Source organism: Pistacia vera, unplaced genomic scaffold, assembly GCF_008641045.1.
Source record: "Pistacia vera cultivar Batoury unplaced genomic scaffold, PisVer_v2 Contig313, whole genome shotgun sequence".
In the NCBI taxonomy this organism is placed as follows: Eukaryota; Viridiplantae; Streptophyta; class Magnoliopsida; order Sapindales; family Anacardiaceae; genus Pistacia; species Pistacia vera.
The window spans coordinates 354,315-366,489 of NW_022196128.1; positions in this window are offsets into that span (position 1 = coordinate 354,315).

Genomic DNA, 12,175 nt, shown 5'->3' on the forward strand with positions numbered 1-12,175 from the left:
AACCATATCTCTCGGGCTCACGACATACTCTCCCAGATCTATGTAGCTCCTGTGTTACCTGAGGTGGTTCATTTTGATCCACAAGTTGTGGAGTAACCTCTTCCTGATGTTCAACCACTTCCTATGGCATATCATCCCGTCCTTCGTCTAATGTATCTTGTGGTACTAAAACTTCATTGAGTTTTACTTTTTCTCCAACTAATACTTCTTAGAAAAAATTCCTTTTCTAGGAAGACACCAATACGATCAACAAAAAGTTTTGTGCTCTTCTGGATGGTAGAAATAGCATCCTTTGGTCTCCTCAAGATACCCCACAAATATACTTTCGTAGGATTTTGAGCCCTGCTTGTTCGAAGTCAATTTTTTGACATAAGCTACCGTAGTCCCAAAGTGGACACAGAAAAATTATTTCTAGAAACTGAACGAATATCATAACAATCCACAAGTTCCAAGTAACAAGCCCGTAGGCAAAATCAAACAATAAGATGTTAGAGTTATGAAAGTGACTCTATTTTGGTGATAAAAATACCCCATTTGTGATTAAATTGAAGTATATTGAGACAATTAAAGAATTTATGAATTTATTCACGAAAATCGCTTCCTAATATTTTTCTTATGAATTTAACATGTATGAAATGATTTTGGAAAGTATATGAGTTGATATTGGGTTGTGGTTTATGGATTAAGGGTGATTTTGTCTCATTTATGCTGTTTAGGGGGTAAAATGTCATGTTTTAAGGGGCTGATTTTGTCACTTTTCAATTACATAGGGACTAAACTGAAATTTTGTAATTTATTCTATAAAACAAAAAGTGCAGATCGCGTGAATGGGGAGGCTGTTCACCCAGTTTTTTGGTGACCCTTTGTCTCCCTCCAGTGACCCTTCGTCTTCCTCCAGCAACGATCCATCTTCCCAAGCACCGATCCACCATCAGCCACCGTAAGCCGCCACCGTGAAACGCCACACAACACCGCGACGATTCGACTTCCCGCCACCGTGTCGTTTCGTCTTCCCTGCCAGTTTTGGCCGTTTTCCAGCGACGTTCCAGCTCCCCAACGGTAGATCTTCATTCCCCACGACCGGATCTACACTTCCCTTGCTTCAGCCGCCGCGAAAACTGCCGGAATCCGCGATTTAGCCGTTGCGACTCTTCATCTTCCAGGCCAGATCCTGCTCATTTCTAGCGACTTCTCACCTTCCCAGGACCTGATCTGAACTCCCCATCACCAAAGCTTTTCATCGGTACCTTCAGATCCCATTTCTGCCACTGTTTTCTGATGAACCACGGCTATTCGTATTCTGGGCTGTCCGTTGGTCGTTTTCGCCCCTCCTTTGCATCATATCGCTGTTGGTTACCTCCTCTCTGCCATGGTCAGCTCCGTTTCCACTGTTTCAGCCTCCGTCATCACTACCATGAGCGGCTAAGCTCCCGGTTGTCCGTTACGATGTAGGCGAGATCGAGATTGACTCCACTGATCTCCTCATCAGCTCTCGACTGGTTGGATGAGCCCGAATGTTGGACATTTGGTTTAGTTTCTTGTATTCAGATTATATTTGTTTTCGTTTCAGTTTGTTTACGATACTTTAATATTATTCTGATGCTCGACATGTTGAATTGATAATGTCCATTGAGAACGTTTATTGATATATAACTTTTCGCATAATTGAATGTCGGTTTGAGATTATTGAATGTTGATTATGACTTTAAATTGATTCGGTACTGATTGCAATCAAGTTGTAGTAGCGTTTAATATCATTTCTACTAGGAATGCATTTATTGTGTAATTAGTTGATTGGATGATACAGGTTAGTAGGTTGTACTTGTTAGCGTTGTACCAACTAGTGGTGTTTAAGGGTTTAACATTTTTCGGTTAGTCAATGATAGTCTTTAACCAATCGATCTGTAACTAAGACGAACGGGAGACAGGATAGATTATGCCTAGATTGCCGGGAGATATTTCTATTGATTTGCCTAGCCTTGTAGGATTAGGAAATTGAAGAGCGAGGAGAGGAATTGTGAGAGTTGGTCTTGAGTCAAACCGAACCCGTAGCGACAACGCTTTTAATATTGTGTTTTAGTTAGCAATTTATTTAATGCTTTTTAATTTCCTGCAAGTAATTAGTTTCCTTAATTTTAATCAATCATTCTGCCAATTTCTCTTTTGTTAACTCAAATATACATTAGGTCATTAGTCTTGCTCTCTGTGGATTCGACCCTGCTTACCGCTAACTACGGTATTTAGGTTTAATTTTGTGACCGTGACGACCGGTCTAACATAAGATCCTACAGTTAATGCAACATCATGTGCTCCATCTCCAAATAGTAGGTCTACCTCTCCCTCGGCGAGCAATCTATTCTATCGTAGTCCCTGCACATTAGAACAAATGTGAGTACCACATCCTGAGTCAATGACCCATGATGTTGACGGGAGAAGTTAATCTCAATTAAGAACATACCTGACGAAGAAGTAACATTCTTCTTCCTTTTTTCTAGAAAGGTCTTGCAATGTTTCCTCTAGTGGTTGGGATTCCCACAATGAGGACAAACACCCTTCCTATCTATAATAGTTCCTTCGAATGACTTCTAAGCCCTTACCTTCTCACTTGAGTGAGCTTCAACCAAGGTCAATGTTTTTGACATTCTCATGCCTGACTCAGTAGCATTCAACATATCCAGAAGCTCGGAAAGGGTATTCTTCTTATCATCCTCAATGAAGTCATAGACAAATTGAGAGTAAGAATCTAGCAAAGACTGTAATATCAGGTCTATTGCTAAACCTTCATTAAGTCTGCATCCCAAAATCTCAAGCTTGTTCATATACTCGGTCAACTTGAGTAAATGATCACCAATTTTGGTACCCTCTTCCATCCTACATTTGAATAATGACTAAGACATCATATGCCTCTCATTACTTTGAGGAAAATGAAGAATAGAAGCCAAGTCCATTTTCTAGCACTGTTGTCGCAATAATGGTGTTATTGATGCAAGCACAATGTATCTAGTCATTTCTGCTTTTGCGTCATGTGTATGCTTCACATATACATACAAAGTCTCATGGAAAGAACTATCAGCAGGCTCTAGTGACAAAGCCTACTTAATGGTGTATAATCTATTGCTTGACTGAAGTATATCGTTTATACTTCTATACCAGTCAACAAAATTCTCACCATTCCATTTCTCTCCTAGTTCGATGATTTGTCGTAGTGATGTTGTGATCATTTTGCTCAATTAAAGTGAATCTACAAGTGCAAAATAAAGCAAAATTATCATATGTATTTTTTTATTTTAATATGGTCTTTTATTGAAAACGCTCACATTATTTTCCTCAAGCCAATAGCCCTTATTATTAACTCCGGAAAGCCCGTTAGCTTTCCTAGTGGATTGAGATCCCATCTGGCCCATTTCAAACCGTCGCTTTGGCGAACAAGCCAAAATGGATTTATTAGGTAGGCCAACAAACTTAATCCACACCAGTAGATAGCTCCCACTACCAACCTCAAATGTGAAGCAAGCCAACAAGCCAATCACAAAATCTAACGGCCTATCTGTCATCCTCAAGTGTGATTCCCAGTATCAGTAGAGTGGACACTACTTGTCACCACATACACAGAACATGTGTACTACTCTACTATGTCTATGACGTGTTTATCAACCTTCGCTTTGGCGAATAAGCAAAACTGTCATTTAATTTTAAGTCGACCCATCACCATTAAGGAAAACTCCAATGAATTTTAACCTCCCACTGGTAGAAGTGTATACTTCGTTCAGGAAGTGTTTATAGCACTGTAAGTAACTGATTGGATTCACACAGCGAAAAAAAAAAGATTTAAAACGAATCGATCAATTACACAAACCAAGATCCGAGTACAAATCATAACGTTTTCATGCATAAACTAAAACGTAAAATAAAATCTATGTAAAAATAAATCCAGTCAAGGATAATATTTCAACCTACCCTATTCAAAAATTGATTGTTTTTTAATGTATGCAATATTCTTGTTTGATAATTCCATGGTGCCCGGTAAATGAGCCTTAGACCTATTGTTTATTGTTTATTGGGTTTTGTTTGTAATTTTATAAACAAATAGGACCTGCGGTCCTGCATCTCTCTCTCTCTCTCTCTCTCTCTCTCTCTCTCTCTCTCTCTCATATCTCCATGTATTTCTTCTTCTCATCTCACTCCCCTCGTACGTAATGCGAGGTTTCTATCTTATTGATGTAAATTAGAATAGGATTGTTATAATAAAATTCTTTGTAACGATCAAGTAGAAGAAACGAAGGAGCTATGAAGAGGAATAACTTGAAGACCCAAGATTAACTTTTAAACCCTAGGTTGACCTACAAATTCCTCTAGGCTCGAGGAAATCAGTTTTAGTGGGCCATGTACTGGCACGTTTAATTTTGTTTAGAATGCATGCTAAGGTTGAATGTTTAATAACATGTCGATAAAATGACATTCTAACAAAGATAATAAATTGGTGAGACGTAAAATAAAACCCTTAAATGAAGTATATTAAGTTACGTATGCCTTCCATCACCATGGTTTTAATCAAACCATTGTTCGTCAGAACCTTGTTCATCAAAGCGAAGTATACACTTCTACCAGTGGGAGGTTAAAGCTCATTGGAGTTTTTCTTAATGGTGATGGGTCGACTTAAAATGACAGTTTTGCTTGTTAGCCAAAGCAAAGGTTGATAAACATGTCATAGGCATAGTAGAGAAGTACACTTGTTATGTGTACGTGGTGACATTTAGTGTCCATTCTACTGATATTGAGAATCACACATGAGGACAATGGCTTTGGTCATCGTATTGTGTAATTAGCTTGTTGGCTTGCTTCACATTTGAGGTTGGTAGTGGAAGCTATCCACTAGTGTGGAGTAAGTTTGTTGGCCTACCTAATCAACTCATTTTGGCTTGTTCACCAAAGCAAAGGTTTGAAATGGGTCAGATGGGATCTCAGTCCACAAGGAAAGCCAACGGGCTTTCCCGAGTTAATAAGGAGGGCTATTGACTTGAGGAAAATAGTGGGAGTGTTTATTTAATAAAAGGCCTTTTAAAATAAAAATAAACATGATAATAATTTTGCTTGATTATGCACTTTGTAGATTCACTTAAATTGAGCAAAATGATCCCAACATTGCTGCGACAAATCATTGAACTGGGAGAGAAATGGAATGGTGAGAATTTCATTGACTGGTATAGAAGTATAAACGACATACTTCAGTCAGGCGATAGATTATACACCATTAAGCAGGCTTTGTCACTAGAGTCTACTGATAGTTCTATCCATGAGATTGGGTATGTATATATGAAGCATACACATGATGCGAAAGCAGAAATGACTAGATACATTGTGCTTGCATCAATGACACCATTATTACGACAACAGTGCCAGAAAATGGACTTGGCTTCTATTCTTCATTTTCTTCAAAGAAATGAGAAGCATATGGTGTCTCAATCATTATTTAGATGTAGGATGGAAGAGGGTACCAAAATTGGCAATCATATACTCAAATTGACCGAGTATTTGAACAAGCTTGAGATTTTGGGATGCAAAGTTAATGAAGGTTTAGCAATAGACTTAATATTACAGTCTTTGCCAAATTCTTACTCTCAATTTGTCTATGACTTCATTGAGAATGATAAGAAGAATACCTTTTTCCGAGCTTCTGGATATGTTGAATGCTAGTGAGTCAAGCATGAGAATGTCAGAAACATTGACGTTGGTTGAAGCCAACTCAAGTGAGAAGGTAAGGGCTCAGAAGTCATTGGAATAACTGTTATAGATAGGAAGGGTGTTTGTCCTCATTGTGGGAATCCCAGCCATTGGAGGAAACATTGCAAGGCCTTTCTAGCAAAAAGGAAGAAGAATATTACTTCTTCATTAGGGACTACGACAGAGTAGATTGCTCGTCAAGGGAGAGGTGGACCTACCCGTTTGAGATGGAACACATGATGCTGCATTTGCTGTAGGATCTTATTGTCTAATTTTGCCTACGGGCTTGTTACTTGGAACTTGTGGATTATTATGATATTCGTTCAGTTTCTAGAAATAAATTTTCTGTGTCCACTTTGGACAAGTAAGAATATTGCTTTACTAATGGATTCTTGTCTTTTAGTATAAATAATATTCTATGGAACTGTTTCATAATAATATGTTTTCAAAAATAGACAATAAGAATATTCTCAAAGTCACAACTATGTCGAATGTGGCAAGTTGAGTTAAACATACCTGAAGGTATATGGGAGTTCAGTCCATAATGAGTTTTTGTAATCTACCCATATAATTCTAGGGTTATGCCTTAGAGACTGCGACTCACACACTAGACCGTGTATCACCAAGGTCTGTAGATAATACTCTGTATGAACAATGGAGTGGGCGAAATCCCATCTTGTCTTATCTAAGGATTTGGGGTTGCGAAGCTTATGTCAAGAAATCGACTTCGAACAAGTTGGGCCCAAAATCCTGCAAATGTATATTTGTGGGGTATCTTAAGGAGACCAAATGATACTATTTCTACCATCCAGAAGAGCGCAAAATTTTTGTTGCTCGTACTGGTGTCTTCCTAGAGAAGGAATTTTTTCTAAGAAGTACTAGTGAGAGAAAAAGTAGAACTCGATGAAGTTCTATTACCATAAGACGCATTAGACGAAGGACGGGATGTGTGCCACAAGAAGTGGTTGAACATCAGGAGGAGATTACTCCACAACTTGTGGATCAAAGTGAACCACCTCAAGTAACACAGGAGCTACGTAGATCTGGGAGAGTACGTCATGAGCCCGAGACATATGGTTTTCTCGTGGCACAACATAGTGACGTACTAGTCTACTAAGACAATGAACCCAAAACCTACGATGAAGCTATATGAATCCAGATTTTGTTAAATGGCTTAAAGCCATAAAATCTGAGATGGACTCCATGTACCAGGTACAGTCATGGTTTCTGGTGAATCCACCCAAAGGGGTAAAACCCATAGGGTGTAAATGGGTCTTCAAGAAGAAGACTGACATGGATGGCAAAGTGCATACCTATAAGGCACGACTAGTTGTCATCGATCCAATGTAGGATCGCACTCATGAAAATCCACACAAAGATATTCCGAGGAACAGTGTCGATGAACAGTTTTCAGTGAAAAGTGTTGATGAACAGTAGCTGGTGAATAGTAGTAATGAATAGTGCTATGAACAGTGTTTGTAAGCGAAGTCAGAGATATTCGAAAGAGCCTCCAAACATGGGGATGCACTAAATCCTTGTATGGATTTGTTTTTACACAGATTTTATTTTACGTTTTTGTTTATGCATGAAAACGTTATAATCTGTACTCGAATCTTGGATGTGTAACTGATCTTTTATTTTTAAAATTACGTTTTTCCGCTGCGCAAACCTAATCACATACTAACAGGTTTACCGTTCATCGCTCACGAACACTGTTCATCAAGCACTGTTTCATCAACACTGTTCACCAGATTTCTTCACTAATCGATCTAATGTAGGATCGCACTCATGGAAATCCACACGAAGATAATCCGAAGAATCAACAATTGTTTTGCTAGAACAATTGCCGGCTTCTAGAATCAAAGATAATGAAAATTGAAAAATTTTCTTCTTCACTTGAAGAAGAAAACGTGAGAGAGAGAGAGCTATAGGGTGGCTAGGGTTTTATTTTATAAAAAGCTCTACTTATGTTTTAATTAAGTTGCATTTATATAGTGCAACTAATTAAAATCCTATTCCAATAAGGAATACCCATAGGCATCAACCCAAGCTAACTCTTGCAACCAAACACCATGTAATTGGTATTTTAAATTAATTAATTATATTTTTTTAAATAAATTCACTGTAAATCTTCCATGAAATTGAACAAAAACCTTTCTTAAAATTGTATAAAAATATTTACTCTTATTATGTAATAACAAAAGGCCACGTACGATTTTTGGTTTTCATACATTAGATACCGTATTTTTTTCAGCTATTATTATTTATACACTAGATAAATACATAAGGTTATGTATACAAATTGATGAAGTATTTAAGTAAAAAAAAAAAAAAACCTGGAACTAACGAATGTGAAATTAATTTTATTATATCATTTTAATTAATTGAAATGATACTACTCCTTACCGACAGAATTAAATGATATTAATAATTACCAAGAATATAATTGAAACTGACTCATAAAAAAAATTACAATATGACAAAGGAATGGTATTAGGAAGCATCACATCCATGCTCGACAAAGGAACTCGTTTGGCCGTCTTAAGGTTATTGTCAATTTTAAAAATTTTAAATCAAATGTGAATCTATATTCCCTTCTCTCTCCTCTATATTTTCTTCTTAGTTACTTTGTTTTGTTATTTTTGGCTGGGCTTGGGTTTGTCATGATGTCTAATCCATTATCATTTAGATCTTTTCAATATTTAGTATCTTCCACTATAAGTCAGATTTGCGTCACAGAAACCCTACTGCAATACAAAATCATACGTCACACTTGGGTCGCAATAGACTCCTCATAATAGGCTCTTGCGACGCCATTGGAGTCGCTGTAGATATTTTTTTTCACATAAATTTGTATATTTATATGTTTAAATAATAAATAATAAATAGCATATTCCGACTTCATCTCGGGGTCGTAATAGGTCTATTCAATTTTATTTTTTTAAATATATATATCACAAAAGGAACTTTACATGAAAAATTACAAAATATTGTCAAAATTTTTACATATAATAATCCCAAAATATCAAACAAAAGTTACATAAAAAACAAACTTAACAACTTTATCTTAAACAACTCAAATCTTCAAATTTTGCTCCATTCATCTTCTTTAAATTCCTACTGACAACAAAACACAAAGAATTTGTCATTAAATTGATAAGAAATATACCAAAAATGAATCATATTGTACACTATTGATACGAAATTCGCACTAACATGAGAGAACCGATTGACCTTAGCAGAACCAGAAATGATGTGTGTGTGATTAAATATAACCAGCAATTAAATGTAAATATGCGTGATAATGCAAAAAATACAAATGGTTTTTAAAGTGGTTCGGCAAGTTAGAACTTGAGTCTACGTCCACTGTTATCTTATTGCATTGAGTGATTACAAGAACAATGTAATATGCCTAGAATAATTTGCTAACCCCTCTCCCCTCATTTTAGGGAGTTTTTATACAAGTTTATAATTAATGGGGAGAGATAAGTTAGGGATTGCAATCAGAGTGGGTTTGCAATCCCGTGATCTTCGTGATCGTGCGCTGAGATTGCGCTGCCAGTAGTGTTGATTTTATTCCTTCCAAAATATCCGAGATTGGATTTTATTTTTGATTTCGTTGAATAGTTGTTTAGGTTGGTCGTTATGGCGAGCTTCACCTTGGTCGAGCTTACTTTGAATCGACCTGATTTTGGGTCAAGCTTGCCCTTGGGTCGAGCTTGTTCTAGGCCAAACTATCTCTCTACAAGCTTCCAAGATCTGCGAGCCCTTATGGCAAAATCACACACAACATCTACCCCCCAGTATTCAGAGGTTGTTTCGAGCTTCGAAGACTGAAGTGCTTGATTTGCCACTTAAATCAAACTTCTTCGTTTCGATGTAGCTCGCACATAGGTTGCTGAGATTATTCGAGCTTCAACACTCAACCTTAGCTTCACTCGATGTATCTGAGGTGTAGACAAACGTTGCATTGTCGTTGAATTTGAAATTTGAAATGAGGGGCAAAAAGGGTAACTTCAGCACTAACACATCACATTAAATATAGTCGACTTCTGGCAGTTACTTTTCGCTGCACATGGACTATTACAGCTGGCAAAGCACAGAGGCAAAAAGACATGTGTTACTACTTACCAAAACAACGTGACGTGTGCCGGTGATTCTCATTGCTCGATCCGATGATTGATCACCTTTCCTAGAAGGTTGCCACCTATACTCATTGATCAGTCAAGATTGCTCAGTGAATGGAGGGTTGTGATTCATCTCGAATCGACGGCCTAGATTGAATCTTGCTGTTTTGGTTTCTTACTCGCCACTATAAAAGGGTGTTATTTGCCCTTAGTCTTCCATTCTTGCAATCGTGACCACCTTTTCACTTGATATTCTCCTTCTTCTTTGCAAGCACTACTTCCTACATTCAAGACAACATTCTGGCGAAACATTCTGTAACTGCATTCAGTAAGTTCTCTTTACACCTACTCCTTATTTTCTTAAATTTTTCACTATTGGGGTGGCCGTATTTGCGGCTATGTTAGTTCTTTTGGGTTTTTGAAAACCCTCTAACCTTGGGTTTAAGAGTGTCTTGATGAGTGGCCGCCAGAATCCTTCTCCGAAATTCTCCGTCAGCTACTATGAATCTTGATAGCTCACTTGCATTTCTTTTTGTGTGAGCTTTCTGGATGCCTAAACTAGAGGCAAGTATGGATAGGTCGCCCGTTCTCTGACACTTGTTTTCTCGTTTCAAGTATCCACGATCGAGCTTACTCAAAATGTATTCCCGTGATGTCAGAATCGAGAGGTTGTTCGCAGAGGGCTCCCCAGCAACTTCGACTAATAGTAGGGAGAAAGCTCATGATGAGCTCACTACCTTCGCTCTTGAGCAATTTGCAAGTAGTTGGGCTGAGAACTCCCTAAGCCAAGCTGAGGAAAACCTTGGCGCAAGCTCTCAACGCCAAACTAGGTTTAGGAAAGATCCGACCTCCTCGGTTACCAAGGTTAGTTTGAGGCGGATTAAGGGAAGCTTTGCAATCCCAATTGACTGTCATCTTTTCGCTTTGGGAAATTTCTTGCAGTAGTCTCCCTCTACAAGTTGGGTGGTGGTCTCTGAAACCCTCCTAAGGTATGGTATGTCGATCCCACCTCACTCATTTGTCAACGATGTTTTAGATCGCTTTAACATCGCTCCCCTTCAGTTCACAGGGAATTCTTACATAATAATCGTAGGCATGTATATTGCCTACACTTTAGAAAAGATTGGCGAGCTATCTGTAAAGGAGCTCGTTCACTTGTATAGGCTGAAGAAAGGCCAGGGTGACACTTTCCATCTCTCCAAGTCGAGATCATCCTATTTAGATGGGTTGGTTAACGTTCCTAAGAAACTCGGAGGTTGCGATTCCAAGTACTTTTTCTATCGCTTTAGGTGTGATGGTGTTTTCACTAAGAAGGCCTATGGGTATTCTTACCCTCTTTTCCTTTTTGTTTCACTTCATTGGTCAACCTCTGATTACTCTTGTTTCCTTTTGCAGAGAAGGTCGAGCAACCCAACATTAGTTACAAGCACAAAAGGCGACTAGCGGCTTTCAATGACCTTCTTGAGGGCTGTCACAATGTAACGAAGCTAATCACGCTTCCTTATTTGAGAGCGTATAGGTTTTGCCCAAATATAGCAAACTTCGAGACTATTTTTGGTAAGTTAAACAGCTCGCCTTTTGAATTTCTTCTTGGTTATATGCCAATTTGTTCACTGTTCTTGCAGAGATGTGGGCCAAGAACCCCAAGGTTTGAAGAAGACCATGGCAGGTCGTGCTGCCGAGAAGAAGTAACTTAGCTCTGAGCTCCAAAAGGCCTAAAACCGCCACCAAGTTGGCTAAGAGGAAGAGCACTCTGGAGCTCTAGAAGAGCTTGACAAAGAAAGCCCTTAAGCCAAAGGGAGGCTTGAAGAAGTTGATCAAGCCAACTAAAGGCTCGAAGGGAAAAACTATCGAGCTTGTTGAGGGCTCGAAGGGTAAATCTGTCAAGCCTACCTAGGGCTCGAAGAGGAAATCTGTAGAGCCTGCTGAGGGCTCAAAAAATGTTTTGTCGGACAGCCAAGCCTTAATGAAAGGTTCAGATAAGAATAAACCAGCTCCGGCTGGGAAGGCCCCTGAGCAAGAGGGTGAGAGGATAGGCTCACCGCAACAGCGCGACGAAGAGCTGAGGAATCTCGAGTTGGAGCCTGAGGTCAAGAGGTTGATTAGCTAACTTTCAAAGCACCTCTCCGCAGGTGCAAATATGGTGAACTTGGTGGTGCCCGCAAGAGTTTACAGCCTGTACAAGAACTTCCCTCCTCATGACTAGCTTTCCCATGCTGCGAGCATGGCTACAAAGGTTAGATTGCTTGCTTTACACTCTATTGATTTCCTTTCTATTTTAAAGCTAATCCTGTCTCTTTTCCTTTAGACTTATATGATGATTCAAC